General features: G+C 46.3%; 2 pseudogenes; both read right to left on the minus strand.

The window, feature by feature from the left end:
• Nucleotides 1-412: 412 nt before the first annotated feature.
• Nucleotides 413-593, minus strand: LOC138297643 (U2 spliceosomal RNA; annotated as a pseudogene).
• A 14,991-nt stretch (nucleotides 594-15,584) lies between these two features.
• Nucleotides 15,585-15,763, minus strand: LOC138297620 (U2 spliceosomal RNA; annotated as a pseudogene).
• Nucleotides 15,764-16,434: the final 671 nt, after the last annotated feature.

Below are 16,434 nucleotides of genomic sequence, written 5' to 3' on the forward strand. Positions count from 1 at the left end.
CCATTCCTATCTCACTTCTCCTCACTTGCTGAAAACACTGTAGATCAAGAAAGGGCTCTTGCTCTTTGCTTCCCTTCTGTTCCATCACTCGCTCCCCTGTGAAACAGATCCAAAAAAAAAAGAAAAACACTACTGAAGATGCAGTCTTTTTCTGACATTTTATCTATCTATTCTCTACCAAGGTGTAGCCTCTGAGCAGAGGAAAAAATAACTAAAAGAAAAAAAGGGGGGGGGGATAAAATACGACAGAAATATAACGAAATAAATAAATAAAACAAGACACACCTGCCACAAAATGGCAAGGTTGGTTTTATTTACACCCATAGACATTAGCTCCACTTTACAGAGTATCAGTGAAACGCTACTTTCGTTTTTTCGCCTTTTTTTTCAACAGCATATTTTTCCCTGGGCCGGGAAGTGTACTATTCCTGGAGGTACTGCTATACCAGGTTGATGAGTGGAGTGGACAGAGAAAGCTCCTATTCCATCTCCCTGTTCCAAAAATCAATTTAATATATGGTTCCCAGACAGAGGACGTATCAGATATTGAACAGATTATTATTATTTTTTTTTCCCAAATGTCAGGAACTCGTGCTTTGGTTCAGATACGTACAATCGTCACCGTACACAAATACGTATTTGATCGTAAGTCGTAGGTAACAAGCTTGACAACATGTGCACAAGCTATCCCTTTGACCTTTTACCTGTTAAGGAAAAGGGTCACATTAGTCAAAACAAAACATTACATTACATAATTTTACATTTACTACACCTGTCTTCATCTAAGTCCTCTCCATTCGCCTTTCGGGTCCTGAAGAGAAAAAAGAGAAAACCGGTTAGTGGACCCAGGTTGTCGTCGTCCGATCCGTCCAGTGATGTGTAGTCACGCAGGAGGCTGTGGATCATCTTCCGCCAGCCCAGGGTCGATGTCTCCTTCTTCCCTACTACCAGGCGGTTTCTGGAAAATAGAAGAACATCTTTAAAGCAGCACAGGAGGCTCCAGCAGCCCTGGAGGTCTCCGAGTGTGTGGGAACCGGGGAACAAACCATATATTACTGAGTCTGCAGTGATGCATGTTGTTGGTATCCAGGCCCCAAGCTCCGTGCTTAGGGCCTTCAGAAGGTCCTGGGCGTATACGCATTCCCAGAGGAGATGGTAGGTCGTCTAATCTGTGGTGCATCCTCTTGGGCAGGACTTGTATTGGTTGAGCCCCCTTGCGTGCTTGAAGGCTCTCACTGGCAGGCCTCCCTGGATGGCCATCCACGCAATGTCCTTGTGTTGGTTGGTCAGGCGTTTGGAGGTTGCGTTTCTCCAGACGTGGTCCGCTGTGGCAGAGGGGAGGGCACCGATTGGTTCACTGACGTCCCTCGCACGGATCTGTCGTTGGACGATCTTTGGAGTCCACTGCATCGGGGCGTTTGCCGCCGGACCGTGTTCCTTAATGAACTTCTCCACTTCTTTGTAAAACCATGGGGTTTCGCAGTTGTAGGGGACTGCGCTGTCCCATTCTGCCCATCCAAGTCGACTCCACATCGGCAACAGGAAGAAACGTGCCATCAGGAAGCCGGCATGGCTTTCATCTTCTGCCCTCAAGGTGTTCCTCAAGCAGTGGCATACGAAGGTTCCCCTCAGGATGGTGGCGATGTCCAGTACTCCTTTGCCTTCCTTGTCGTGGGTTTTGAACATCACCTCCCTCTTCACTCTATCCATCTTGGAGTTCCAGATGAAGTAGAAGATCATTCTCGTGACGGCCTTGGCCATTCGAGGCTGCACTGGCCATACTTGTGCGACGTACTGGAGCACTGGCAGGGTCTCGTTCCGCAGGACCAAAGACTTGCCTTCGATCGTCAGCTTCCGGAGGCTCCAGAGTCCCAGCTTCTGCTTCGTCTTTGCCAGTCTTTCTTCCCATGATTTCTCCGCCACGCTTTTTCCACCAAACCAGACTCCAAGGAGCTTCAGGAAGTCCTGCTTTATGGGGAATGGCAGTGGGTCTCTGGTGGGGGTCCAGTGGCCGAGGAGTAGGGTTTCTGACTTGGCGCTGTTTATCTTTGCTCCTGATGCCTTCCCAAACTTGATGCAAGTCTTCTCATGTTCTTTTATGGAGCGCCCGTCTGCACAGAATACTGAGACGTCGTCCATGTAAAGGGAGCACTTCACTTCGCCCTTCCCGCTGCTTCCTGGTACTATCACTCCTCTCATGCCCCTGTTCTGTCTGATGCCTTTGGCGACTAGCTCTATAACACAAATGAACAGAAAAGGTGAGAGTGGACAGCCCTGCCTACCACCTGACAGGACGGGGAAGGGGTCGGTTCTCCATCCATTGACCAACGCTGTGCTAGAGGTGTCTCTATACATTGCGGTCACCACGTCACAGAAGAAGTCACCTAGTCCCAGTGCTCTGAGTGTCTGGTCCATAAACTCATGGGAGACGCGATCAAAGGCTATTTCCTGGTCCAGACTGACCAAGGCCGTCGGAACCTTTCGGCTCTTGATGTACTCAATCGTGTCTCGGACCAGGGCCAGGCTGTCCGCGATCTGCCGACCCGGTATCCCACAGGTCTGGTCAGGGTGGACTATCTTCTCTATCACTTTCTTTAGGCAGTTGGCCATTGCCTTCGCTAGGAGTTTGTAGTCCACATTGAGGAGAGAGATGGGCCTCCAGTTTTTGAGGTCCTCCTTCTAATTGTACAAAAGCGTTATCATGCCTTCACGCAGGGACTGCCTTTGCCCACCACTTCCTCGTAGAGGTCCAGCAAGTCTGGCCCGATCAGGTCCCACAGTTCGACATAAAGTGCCACTGGGAGACCATCACTTCTGGGGGTCTTGCCTCTCTTGGAGGTCGTGGCGGCCAAGTGCAGCTCTTCCAGGGTGAAGGGCGCGTTCAGGCCCTCTCTCTCTTCCGGACTCAGTGTCTTTGAGATGCCCTTTAGGAAACTGTCCGCCTGGGATCTCTCTGACGACTTCGGTGAGTAAAGCTCACCATAAAAGTCGGTGACGACCCTCATGACGTGCTCTTTCCCTCTCTGGAGGTTGCCCTCCGAGTGAAAGAGGTCCCTCATGTCTCTCCACTCTACATACGCGACTCTGAGGTTCGCCACTAACTCCTCGTTTTCCAGCAGTGAGCAGTTCAGTTTCCACAATCAGGGGCCAGCGGTGAACTTCCCTGTAAGTTCCCCCTCGAAACTGACTGCTCTGTGGTCCGGGAAGTGGACGGCGACCATGGAGCTCCGCCCAGGCTTTACCGTTGGGGAGGTGAAGAGGAAGTCGATCCGTGAACGCACAGACCCATCTGGCTTACTCCAGGAATAATTCCTGGCATTCGGCCCCATACTTCCTACGACATCCCGCAGGGATGCCTCACCTGTCATCTCCACCAACAGCCTGGACGTCACGTCCATCCCTGCAGAGTCTGACCCAGTGCGTCCATCCAACTCTACTGTGCAGTTGAAATCACCACCCATCAGGATGGTCCTGGAGGTCACAAGCTGCATCCTGAGCACCCTGGACATCTCAAGCCGTTCATTCTTCTCTGGGGGGCATAGACATTGATGAGCCTAACGGGCTCACCTGACCACGAGCCGTCCACGACTAGCACTCTGCCGTTGACCTGCTCGGTGACCCTGTTGATGGTGAAATGCCTCCCCTTGATCAGAATGGCGACTCCAGATGATTTGCAGTTGTTTCCACCGGACCAAAACGATGGTCCATGCGTCCACTGCCGCTCAAGCTGGCTGTACGACTGGGTGTACGGAATCCCGCATTCCTGCATTCATGGTTCCGGGCGGCCAGGAAGGACATCGTACCAACTCGCCTAACCTGGTCCTTCACGCGCCTGACGTTTAGGGTGAGTAATGATATGGACATTGTCTCAGCGCTAGCTGTCAGTGTCTGGATAAGGGAGAACCCCTACTGGGTTGGGCCCTAAGCTGTTCTACTGGGGGTGCTGGGACTCCTGTTGGTCCCCCTTTCCCTCTTTCTCACTGTCATCCAAAATCACTATTTCGGCTCCTGCCTCTGGGTCTTTTGTCCACTGAGTCTGTTCTTTTGGGTCCCCGGTGGTGTCTATCAGGGCTAGCTGTTGGTGTAGATCCTGGAGGGCCATTTGTATCGACTGGTTTGGTTCGCCCGGGGTACCTCCTGTGTCCTCTATGTTCTCCTCGTCTGTGTGGATGGTGGTGTAGCCATCATTTTGTTCCTCGGTTTGGGAAATGATATGCTTCTTCTTTGTGGTGTAGAAGTGTTCCTTCCTTTGCCTCTTTCTTTCTGATTTCTGGGGGTGGGGGGGTTGGTAAACTATCTCCTCCCTCTCCATCTCTTCATCTTTCAGGGGTTCCATCTGTGGTTCTTCTCGGGCGGTCATTGTTTCCCTTTGGTCCGGGCCCGCCTCCTTTCATCTCTTTCCTCTTTCTCTTTCCTGCACTTTTCCCACAGCCTCTGGGACTGTACCTGTTTCCAGGCCTTCTCAATCTCCTCTTCTTCCCCGCTGTTGCAGTCCGCTTTCTTCTTTAGGTGTTTGCTTTTCTTTTTTGCTTTTGCAGGGGCTGGGGTTGGGGTCCCTGCGGCAGCCGTAGACTCCTTTCCCTCCTCGGCCCTAATTTCTGGTGTTGGTTCTGGCTCCCCTTGGGCCTCCAGTGGTGGTGCATTAGTTGGTGTACCATTCTCGGGGGTTCCTTCGGGGTGGGTGGGTTCCACTGAGACGGTAGTCTATGTTGGTGGTGCCAGATCTGTCACTGTGGTTGGTTCCACCTCTGGATCGGGTCCTGAGGACTTGTGGTCCTGCGGGGCCGGTCCCTTCAGGTTGCTTCTCCTGGTTGGCTCTGGTATCTTCTGGGCTTCTTCCCTCAATGCCTTCATGAGGGCGTTCACCTTTGCATTGGCAGTGGGGTCCAGCTTTGGTCTGGTGGTCTTCTGGGCTAGGGTTTCTGCAGCTGCCGCTGCGTAGGTTCTGGGTCTGTCAGACTTTGGGCACTGGTAGTAGGTGTGGCCTTCTCCTCCACAGAGGTTGCACACCTTTTTCCCTGTGCATCTGCTCGTCTCGTGTCCAGTTTGTCTGCATATCCTGCAGTACTTCTCTGGGCAGTCCATTCCTTTGTGTCCCATGGCTTGACACTTCCTGCAGGTAAAAGGTTGGCCCGGGTAACGGATCTTGCCCTCGTCGGCTCCTAGGTAGAAGCTTGCTGGGGGGTGCCTCAGTCTGTCTCTTCCTGCTGGGTCCTTGTGGAGGTTGATGATGGCTTGCCAAGTCGTGTTCCATATGCCTCTTTTGTCTCTGACCTTGTTGGGTCCATTTGCATTGGTGCCGTATCTCTGGAGTAGTGATGCGATGTCCCGGTCTGGGATGTGGGGGTTTGTCATCTCCACCGTGATCCTCTTCTCCGTCGATGCTGGCTCCCATCCAGTTGAAATATTGAAGGAGTTGAATGGTTTCTCCCCTTTCTTCCCTTGGAAGAATTCCCAATACTTCCTGTATAAGGTGTGGGTGATGAAGCTCAAGAGAAAAATCCACCCTGATGCCGATGCTTGCCAACTCAGCACCTCCTCCCCTGGGATCCCTGCTGGTTTGATGACCTTATCTAAGAAGAGGTCCCTGTCTAGCTTGGGTCCCGCCTTGTCTTTCACCTCCCACCGCATGACTTGGGCATGCCTACGGGTAAGGTTGTACCCATTGAAGGGTTTGGGGGCTGTCCCTTGCCTGGTCCCCTCCTCACCTTTCCCTCCACCACCTGGTTTGGCTGCTGTGGGGTTTTCAGGGTTCCTCTGCTTTGGCCCTGGGCCTTCCCAGCACTGGTGCTTGCTGTTGGTGGGGGTCCACCTTATTCGCTGCCTTGATGCCCGCCCCTGAGGGGTTGGGGGCATCCACTGGGGGGATGCCATTTTCCATGGGCCCTGTGGCACCAGTATCCATCTCTTCAGGGATGGATGCCATTGGTTCCACCTTTAGCCACCGATCTATCTGGGTTGCCACTGGCTCTGGTGTACCTCTGGGTATCACCTGTCCTGTACCAACCAAACAGACAGAAAACTGCCTGTAGTGCAAGAAACACTGCACAGTCACTCCCAAGAGCTAAAGGTGAGGGTTATAAGTGTTACCACCTAAGCATGGATCCCCTCTCCAGAGATCTGAGTGCTGGCAGGTCTGTGAAGAATATTAGAAGGGGTTTGAAGCCTCCAGCATTAGTCCACCCAAACGCCAGGAAAGATAGAGTGAGCAGGGAGCGCAAACGTTTCCTAGCTCTAAGAGCTGACCACAAGGTCCTTGGGGGGTTCTATTTTGCGCCCCTAATGGGCAAACTGACACCAGCACACTGGATGTCCTTCCTCTCTCTCCTTAGAGACGAGTGGGCCTTTTCCGGTTAATTTGCATAAATTTGCATATACAATGCAAATGTATTTCACTTCCAAGTCGAAGTCGTAGATCCAGTAAATATTAAAATTACTTCCACTAGACAGTGGTTTCACACTGATAAGAACAGATTTTTTGTTTTGAAAACCTTTATTTGTAAAGGGATGGGTACAGAGAGAAAAAAAAATACAAATATTTACAGTTTTTTTTAGGGGAAAAAATTGTTGTTACAAATATTTACAGGCAGAGAAAAATTTCAACATTTGTTTTACATACAGGGAAAATAAACAAAAACATATGTTCAATCGGGTAAATGTAATGCCAATACCTCCTCCCAAAACCTGGTTTACTAAAACTTTATTTAAAAATGGCCTATATAAATGCCAATCCGATTTTTTAACACCTGGTGGCTAGGTGTATTTTTCAAGTCACCCAGCCTTTCCAATTGTTTATTTGCCACAGTCTGTTGGCTTCCTGGGCGCCATGGAATGTCCTATCGCTATGCAAGTATGTTGTTAGTTTATCAAGGCATAAACACCTGCAATCAGCTGGAGAGAGATCTTTATGTAGAAAAAGCAACATATTTTGGGCGTCTCAAAGGGTCTGTTTACCGCTGTTTTGAGCCTCCAGGCTATGAGTTTCCATGCTGGCGGGAGGTGAAGGCCGTACAACATGGTCTCCAGAGTGAGAGCCTGAAGACCAGCTACATGGTTCAAAAAAGGTTTCATCAGTGTCCAAAAGGCTTGAGCATGGGAACATCCCCAAAAAAGATGGGAAATAGTTTCTTCTTGGAGGCAGTGATTCCTAGGGCAGACCGCAGAGGGTGCCAGTCCACGGCGGTGCTGAAAAGTTTTCACAGGTAGACACCCATGGGCGCTCATCCATGCCAAGTCCTTTTGAGTGTGTTGAAGAGAAACATGGCTCACCAATGCCCACACTGTCCTAGTCTGTGGTTCTGAATAGTTATTGAGAGGTTCAGTTTTTTCTTGGCTGAAAAGACATTTTTTCAAACTTTTCGAATTTTTACAAATTTCGAGGGATATGGTAGTAAAATCCAGGCGTTGCATAAAGACTCTCATTTCTTTGTAATAAGATGGTATAGAATAGCTCAAAGGAAATAAATTGCTAGGGTGATACAGTCTAAATTGGCGAAATAACACAGCTGTGAAATAACGTGTAAATAGGCTAGCAATATTTAAGGGTTCTGCATAAATACGAGACAGCGTATGTGAAAATAACTGTGAATACAGAAAAACATAAATATCAGGCATCCCTTTCCCTCCATTGCTCCAATGTTTACAAATTTTGGAGCGGGCCAATTTCTCCATTCGGGACCCCCATAAAAAGGTAAAAAACTGTTTTAAACATTTTTGTAACATAATACGTGACGGGGGAAAAACCATGGTAAGGTACAACATTATCGGTAGCAATACTGCCTTTATAACCAAAATTTTGCCATCAATAGACAGTTTGCAGGTGGTCCAGAGTGAGAGTTTCTTCTCCATCTTTTTATATACTTCAGCCCAATTTTTCTGTTTATGTCCTACCTCTGCAAAGAAAACCCCCAAGATCTTAGTGGGTGCTTGGGTAGTAGTGACCGGTAGGCAGGCAAGAGTGTCCCAGGGACCCAGTGTAAGACACACACATTTGTCAAGGTTGAGACGCAGGCCTGATACTGGTTGAAATAAATCAGATGATGTAAAACAGCCCGAACAACCTTGGGACTTGAACAAAGAACAGTCACGTCGTCCATGTAGGCGACCACTTTGGCTTTTGTGCCAGAACCACCTGGCTTAAAAGAACCTGTGATTATTGGGTCGTTACGTAGGTGACACAAAAAGGGCTGGGGATAATGGGCACCCTTGGTGGACACCCGTCCGGACTGGGAAGGCTTGGGTGTAAAAGCCATTAATGCTAACAAAACTGCTAGCATTGTGGTACAGGGTGGATAACATGAATAAACTGTGGAGGTACTTTTAGTTGTTATAACACTGTAAACAAAAAAGGATGTGAAACACGATCAAAGGCTTTTTGGAAATAGAACACCAAGAGAATTATGCAGATCATTCGTATAGTAGATAACATCCCGAATCGTAGTAAGGCTGTCGACAATATATCACCCTTTAAGTGCGCAAGTTTGGGCTTGGTGGATACATGTGTGTAACACTGTTTGAAATCTGAGAGCCAACACCTTTGATACCAGTTTGTAATCTACATTGAGGAGTGATATTGGGCGCCAGTTCTGCAAGGATGTCTCGTCTCCCTTTTTGTAAAGCAAAGTGATTACACCAATGGAAAAAATGTTCGGGAAAGTGTTGTTGTTAAAGCCATTTAGGATCATGTCAATGAAATCAACACAGAGGAGGTCCCAAAATGTTTTGTAAAAATCCCAAGGGAAACCATCCAAACCGGGGCATGAACCAATAGGTGCATGTGTGATGGCGGCAAGAAATTCCTCTCCTGTAAGGGTGGGGCCAAAGCGGTTTGTTGAGCATTGGTTAAGGTTTCTGTCAATAGTGCACAATATTCATTGATTGCGTGTGGGGAGGAAACAGAAGGAGTATACAAGTGTTTGTAAAACTGAAAAGGATGTTTTGACAATTTTTCGTACCTTGACAATGGACCCCTTGATCATTTTGTAACACCTGTAGCAGTTTATGATGTTTGTGAGCTTTTTTTAAAAAGAAAGAAGAAAATTGTTCATCCTCGTGGAAGGTGCGAAACCCACGCCTGAAAGATAATAGCTTTACTTTTTTTCTGTAACCACTGAGTCATGTCTGCTTTTACCTGTCGTATGTCAGCATTCACATCCTTTCCTGCAGCCCCTAGTTGGTGAAGTAGAGTGAGTGGATAAGAGGGGTTCCAGAGCGCAAATGAAAAGTGCTGGTGATAGGGGGCATCCTTGCCTGACCCCTGCTTTTATTTGTACCTGCTTTGTGAAAAAACCAATAATCTGAAAAGAAAGTACAGCATTTTTATATAGCAGCTGTACCATTTACTACTTAACTATTTTTTTTGTGTGTGAATTTGTAATATGTTTACATATGTGTGCCTTGCTTGGTTTTGTTATTACATCCAGAAATTCCTGCCCATCCAAAAGTTTAGATGAAAAGATTTGTGCTTCTTGGGGGAGAGTTTGTTCAATGTCCTCTAGGAATTCTTTGCAAATGCCTTCATCTATATTTTTTTCCTTGTGTATTGTGGAGAAAAAATCATGTGTAATATTCAACATTTCATTAATTTCTGTTGTTTGTTTTCCTTCTGTATTCTGTAGGAATGAAAATAAGTAATTATTTTGTCTTGCCTTTTTAAAGAAAAAGGCATTAAATTTTTCATTTTTTTCATATTCTTTTACCCTTGAGTTAAAAGTTGTTTCTTTCCCTTTCTGCATATACCATTTTCTAATTCCATTTTCAGTGGCAGTTACATTTTTTTAAACATTTATTCCTGCATCTTCCAATTCCCCCAAAAGCGCAAATTTTTCATTTAAATCAAAGAGTTTTTTGGTTTTTCGTTAGCTTTTTGTTTTCCTGTTTGTGAAAAAAAAATTACATTGTTCTTTAACATACTCCCACCATAAAGCAAATGTTTGAAAATTCCCCTTTTTCTTCTGCCATCTTTGCTATTGTATTTTAAAAGTTAAAGCAATATCTTCTTCTTGTAAAATGGAGGTGTTTAGTTTCCAATAACTGTGTCCTTTTATGTTGTGTGTAGGTATTTCGCATACAGCGATAAGTGTTTGGTGGTCAGATAAACAACTCTCTTGTAATTGTGAAGGTATACATTTTAGGTGTTGTGATGCTAAGATGTAGTCTATTCTGGAAGTTGGGTTTCCATCCCCAAGCATCCATGTGAAACCTGTGTTGTTTGGGTTGCATGTCTGAAAGTTATCTTGTAATGAGCAATTACTTATGTTGTGAAGTGTTTTTGAAGATATGTCTAGTTTGTAGTAGGCGGCAGAGCCTCTTCTGTCCTGATGCAATGAAAATCTCCAGCTATGAGTGTAGGTTGAGATCCTGTAATAAAGAATTGTCAATCATTAAATAAATCATTTCTTTCATGATTATCCAAATGTGCATATATGTTGATTACTTTAAAAACGGTTTCTTTATGTTTTATGGAACAGGTCAAACCTCTTCCAGGGGAGATAACAGATTCTTGAAAAATAGAAAATTTCTTATTTTTGCATAGAATTCCAATTCCAGCATTTTTGTTTCCACCTCCTGACCAGGTTGATGGACCCTGTTTCCATAGTTTTTTCAAAACATTGTAATATTCTGCATGATGGATGCCACATTTCTGTAAAAAAAAATAGTATCTGCATGTAAATGTTCACAATAATTAAAAATGGCATCTCTTTTGGACTGCTGTCTAATACTCCTTACATTTCAGGTGGCTAAGGTGATAGCCATTATAATATTAATAAACATATTTGCAAGGTTATTGTTCTAAAACATATTTTTCAATATTATTCTGTGGAAGAATGGAATTACTCCCCCCAGTGTTTATCTCCTCCTCCTTTCCCAAAAAGGGTGAAGATTCAATGAAAACCTTGAGAGATTTTCCTTCTTCTAAAGGTGTAGGTATGTTTTCTTGAAAGGCTGCAGACAGAACCTCAAGTTGAAGGTCTTCTGAATCTGAGAGGTCCAGAAGGGTACTGAACCTGGTACCGCAGTGATTTTGGAGATCGCCTCATTTTTTGTGTCAATGCTTTCCTTTTGTTTCTTTTTTGAACTGCCTCCTCTGAGAACTGTGGGCTTTTTTTCTCTCCTTTTTTGTATTCTTTCAATTTGTCCTAATGATTGTCTTGGGAGACTACATTTTCCTTCTGGTTTAAAGATTGGTTTGTTATATTTAAGTCTTCTTCTTGCTGTGAGTTTGACAAAGTTGCTTCATTTAAATATTCTTTGCCTTCACCGTTCTTTTTTTTGGTAGATTTTTTAGGCTTTTGTTGTTCCTTTTTCCCATTTTCGTCTTCTTCTTCCTCCATGATTTTTTCAGTGGAAAAGAACATTTCTGATGTTTGTATTATGTGTGTGCTGCTTGACAGTGATGGTCTTGAAAAAAGCCATTCCTACCTGTATTCTTTGGATAATTTTTGTTCAAGCCGCCTCTCAGAATTTTTAGAGGTTGATTCTGCGGCACGAGCGCCTGGTTCTTTATTTGTTGTATCGGCTGGCAAAATTTCTTCAGGTTTTTCTGGAATAGTGTGTGCAGACAAATATTGTTGTGAGTCCCTTTCCAGGCTTATGGTAGATTTGACTGAAGATAAAACCTGATCTTGTTGCGCGTTATTTTGGGGATTAAAAGTTGGGTTGGTCCTTTGAAATAATTTTTTTCATAGTTTGCGTCTGGTCTTGCAGGACAATTTTTGTAGAGATGGGTTTGTTTTCCACACAAATTGCACCTTTTGGGTGCTTTGCACTCATGTGCCATATGCCCCCTATCCCCACAATTTCTGCAAAAGTCCCCTGAGCACCGCTCTTTAACATGACCAAACTGAAGACATAGCTTGCAAAACATGGGTTGTTCTGGGTAGGATAAAAAAGCCTCTATTGGAACCGATGGAGAAGTTTAGCGGTGGGAGTTTGGTGCCCGAATCCCTTCGTCATCTCTCTGGAGTACTACAATGTATCTTCTTTTACCATTTCACACTTCCCATTTGTTTTTAACTTCATTTCCCCCTCTTACGCTTTGACAATATCTATATAAAAAAGTTCTATATCAGATGGGGAGGCAAAAGGGATGTACGTATGTACAGTCATAGAAATTCCCCTGGGCGCAGCTAGTGGTGTAATTACATACCCTTCTAGTTCCTTATAACTACGATTTTGATTCAATTTATATGTAAAATCTTGATAAAATTTTCACTTTGTAAAAGTAATTTCAAAAAGTCCCCTTATACTTAAATCTTGCATACATTTTATTTGTTCTGGTTAAAATTTGAAATACCTGTTTAAAGATGGTGTCCATTACGTGGTTCATTTTCCTTTTGTTTTTTGCGTTTTCCATGACTTCAAATCTGACAGAAAACTTCATTCCACTGTATGTATTGTTCTCATTCCATTGATTTATCTCGTTTTTTTTCTGAACTGCTACCGCCAGCAGTCGCTGCGTAGCTCTTTGATGCAGCCATCTTGTTGTTATTGGTAAGTACCCTCTAGGCAGTGAGTTCTGCAATCAGGGCATGATTTCCTTCTTGCAGAGGTGTTTTTTGAGTGTCCCTGGACCGAGCTCTTTCCCAGTGCACCCAGGGACTCTTGTAATCCAAAGCCAGTTGGTCTACCCTTTCTCTCTCTGTCCCTCCCACCACCCTCCGATGCGCACCACTAGGGGGTGCTTTACCCTCCCTGACCGGTGGTCAGGTGTTTTTTATTCTCAGGGGTGATGAGGCGTGGCTGACTGTTTTGAGTGTCCCCGGGCCACGCACACACAGCTATGTGCGGGATTAGTCCCTTGCCTGGAGAGCTTCCCAGGTAAGCCAGAAATCCTCAAGCCCATCCCTCCACCAAGGGAATCAGATATATCCTCTGTGATGCAGAAATTTCCTCCTCTGCTCCCCCCCCCAGTTCCGCGCAGCCTTGCCACGGACAAAGTGTGGAGCAAAGACCCAGTGTCACCAGAAGGTCACTTTTGAGTGCCTTCCTGTGTCCCTCTGCCTTTGACCTTCTTCTGCACAACCTGGCCCGGAGAAGCCAGGGATACACAGGCCCAGCAACACAGAGTTTCTGGGTTGAGAACAAGCCTTTCAGAAGAACCACACTGTGCAGACTCCTCAGTACACGTGATCATCCAAAAGACCGAGAAACAATAACACAAATGGTGCCAGAATTCTTACCTCACATGCCAGTCTCCCTGGCTGATTCGGGCTGGGGTTGTCCTTTCCTTGACCATTCACGGGCCTTTCGCCTCTTTTCCCATCTCTTGGCAAGAGCTCAGCGAGTGCCAAAAGGAAAAAGAGGCCCAGAGTTCTCAATATGCGTCCATTAGCATACCCACATTGCCAACTTTCTAGTCTTTGCATGCCCTGCCCCTTCTTGTCCACTGCGTCTAGCCCCTGGGTCAGAAGGCTGGATCACCCTGGACAGCACCTTGGCAGCAAGTGGCCGGCACCCCACCCTCACTTGCCCAGGCTCTGCTGCCCTGTAGCTTCGGCCTATAGACAAGGCGTGGACGTTAGTGGACAGGCGGGGGCAAGCAACAAAGGAAAAGGACTCTGACTTTTCCTTCTGCCCAGAGAAGACATGGACAGTGTCCACCTCTTCTGCTCTGTCACAGCCAGCTGCCCCCCATTTATTGTTTTTCTCTCTCTCGCTCTCACTTTTTTCCTGTCTTACCGTTCCTATCTTGCTCCTCCTCACTTGCTGAAAACGCAGTAGATCAAGAAAGGGTTCTTGCTCTCTGCTTCCCCTCTGTTTCATCACTCGCTCCCCTGTGAAATGGGAGATATGCACAGGCTCACCTCTGTTTTAAAGTTTGTAGCATCCTCCTGTCTCCAATGGTGTGGGCTCTGGTGATTGACATTCCGAGAGGGGGGGAAAGGAAGAGGGCTGCCTAGCTCTCATGTCATCTGGGGGGTGTGGCTCTAGGCGCCTGTGACCGCGGGCAGGGGTGATTCCTAGCACTCGAGTCCTCGAGTGGGTTCGCTATTTAGCGTTCTTAGATTGTGGGTGCTTCTCCGTGCCGGGGGTGTTTTGTGGATGCACGTGGGGCCCCAGGGGGGCACTCAGGATTGCAGGTGTGCTCCCACACTCGGGACCGTGGGTGTGCTCTCACATTCTGGACCATAGGGGTGCTCTCACACTTGGGAATGGACTGTGGGGATGCTCCCACACTCGGGCCATAGGGGTGCTCCAGTCCTTGGGGCCACAGGCGGAAGCGCTCCCGGTTTTGGGTCTGCGGACGGAAGTGCTCCTGCACTTGGGGCCGCGGGAGCGCTCCTGCTATTTGGACCACACTTGGAAGATCAAAAAAAAGGGCTCTTGCCCTCTGCTTCCCCTCTTTTCCATCACTTGCTCCCCTGTGAAATGGATCCAAAAAAAAAGAAGAAAAACACTGCTGAAGATGCAGGGCCATATTTATACTCCGTTTGAGCCAAATTTGCGTCGTTTTTTTCGACGCAAATTCGGCGCAAAACTAACGCCATATTTATACTTTGGCGTTAGACGCGTCTAGCGCCAAAGTAGGAGGAAAGAGCGTCATTTTTTTGCGTGAACGCCTTCCTTGCGTTAATGAGATGCAAGGAAGGCGTTCCCGTCCAAAAAAATTACTGCGCCGCAAATGCGTCGTATTTATACTCCCGGGCAAAAATCACGCCCGGGAGTGGCCGGGTCAAAAAAACCCGCATTTGCACCTCTTTTTAACGCCTGGGTCAGGGCAGGCGTTAAGGGACCTGTGGGCTCAAAATGAGCCCACAGCTGCCCTCCCATGCCCCCAGGGACCCCCCCTGCCACCCTTGCCCACCCCAGGAGGACACCCAAGGATGGAGGGACCCACCCCAGGGACATTCAGGTAAGTTCAGGTAAGTATAAAAAAAATATATATATTTTTTTTTTTGGCATAGGGGGGCCTGATTTGTGCCCCCCTACATGCCACAATGCCCAATGACCATGCCCAGGGGACATAAGTCCCCTGGGCATGGCCATTGGGCAAGGGGGCATGACTCCTGTCTTTACTAGGACAGGAGTCATGTAAATGGCGTCTGGGCGTCGTTAAAAATGGCGCAAATCGGGTGGAGGCGATTTTTTAGCATCAACCTGACTTGCACCATTTTTAAGACGCCCTAACGCCATTTTTCCCTACGCCGGCGCTGCCTGGTGTACGTGGTTTTTTTCCACGCACACCAGGCAGCGCCGGTCTGCTTGCGCCGGCTAACGCCATTCAATAAATACGGCGCCCGCATGGTGCTTCAGAATGGCGTTAGCCGGCGCAAAAATTTTTGACGCTAAACTGCGTTAGCGCAGTTTAGCGTCAAAAAGTATAAATACGGGCCGCAGTCTTTTTCTGAAATTGTTCTCTACCAAAGTGTAGCCTCTGAGCATAGAAAAAAAAAGTAAAAGAAAAGGGGGTGGGGGTACTTCAGGAATATAATGAAATTAAATAAAACAAGACAAAGCTGCCACAAAGTGGCAAGGTTGGTTTTATTTACACCCAAACACATTAGTGCCACTTTACGGAGTGCCAGTGAAGTGCTAATTTCGTTTTTTTGTCTTTTTTTCAACAACATGGTTTTCCCCAGGTGGTGAAGTGCACCATTCCTGAAGGTACTGCAATACCAGGTTGATGCGTGGAGTGGACAGAGCAAGCTGCTATTCCATCTCCCTGTTCCAAAAATCTATTTAATATATGGTCCCCAGATAGAGGATGTATCAAATAGTAAACTGATAAGAATAGATTTTTTTTTTGGTTTGCCAAATCAATTTTTATTTAAAAATTACGGCAGAATAAGTAATACAATGGCACAATACAACATTTACAATATGTACAGAGATATGTACAATCAAATTCAGTCTGCCAGTACTACAGAGCAGTGTTTAAATATTGCCCTGTACTAATTCCTTTTAATGGATTACGTGATCCAATCACTCCATTTCACCAGTTTCCAAATTTCCAATGTCAGATCTTTCCTTATACGATTACAGTCAACAAAATACTAGGTACGTATTTTATCAAGGCAAAGGATTCCACAATCTGAAACTGTGAGTTATTTGTGTGAAAACAACAAAAGATTACGTGCGGCCCATAGAGTGTCTTTGGCACAATTCAAAAGCTTCCAGTTGGTATATTTCTGAACAGCAGACATTGAGGGCAGAAAATCATACAGTACCATGTCATAATTAAGAATAGTGATGGAAGTGAGTCCTTCAATCAGATGTAGCAGTGAGGACCAAAGGTTCTGAGCAAACGGACAGTTCCAAAACAGGTGTACAACAGTTTCTTCCCTTGAACAATTTGCACAAGGGCAACAAGGTGAGAGTGTCAAACGGCGGAAATGCTGAAAATGTTTTGCAGGTAGTCATGTGCGGCCATCCAGGCCAGGTCCTTGTAAGCGTTATGAAGACCCTTGAAACTGACCATAGTCCATACCTGTT

This window comes from Pleurodeles waltl, chromosome 5 (assembly GCF_031143425.1).
Source record: "Pleurodeles waltl isolate 20211129_DDA chromosome 5, aPleWal1.hap1.20221129, whole genome shotgun sequence".
NCBI classification, from domain to species: domain Eukaryota; kingdom Metazoa; phylum Chordata; class Amphibia; order Caudata; family Salamandridae; genus Pleurodeles; species Pleurodeles waltl.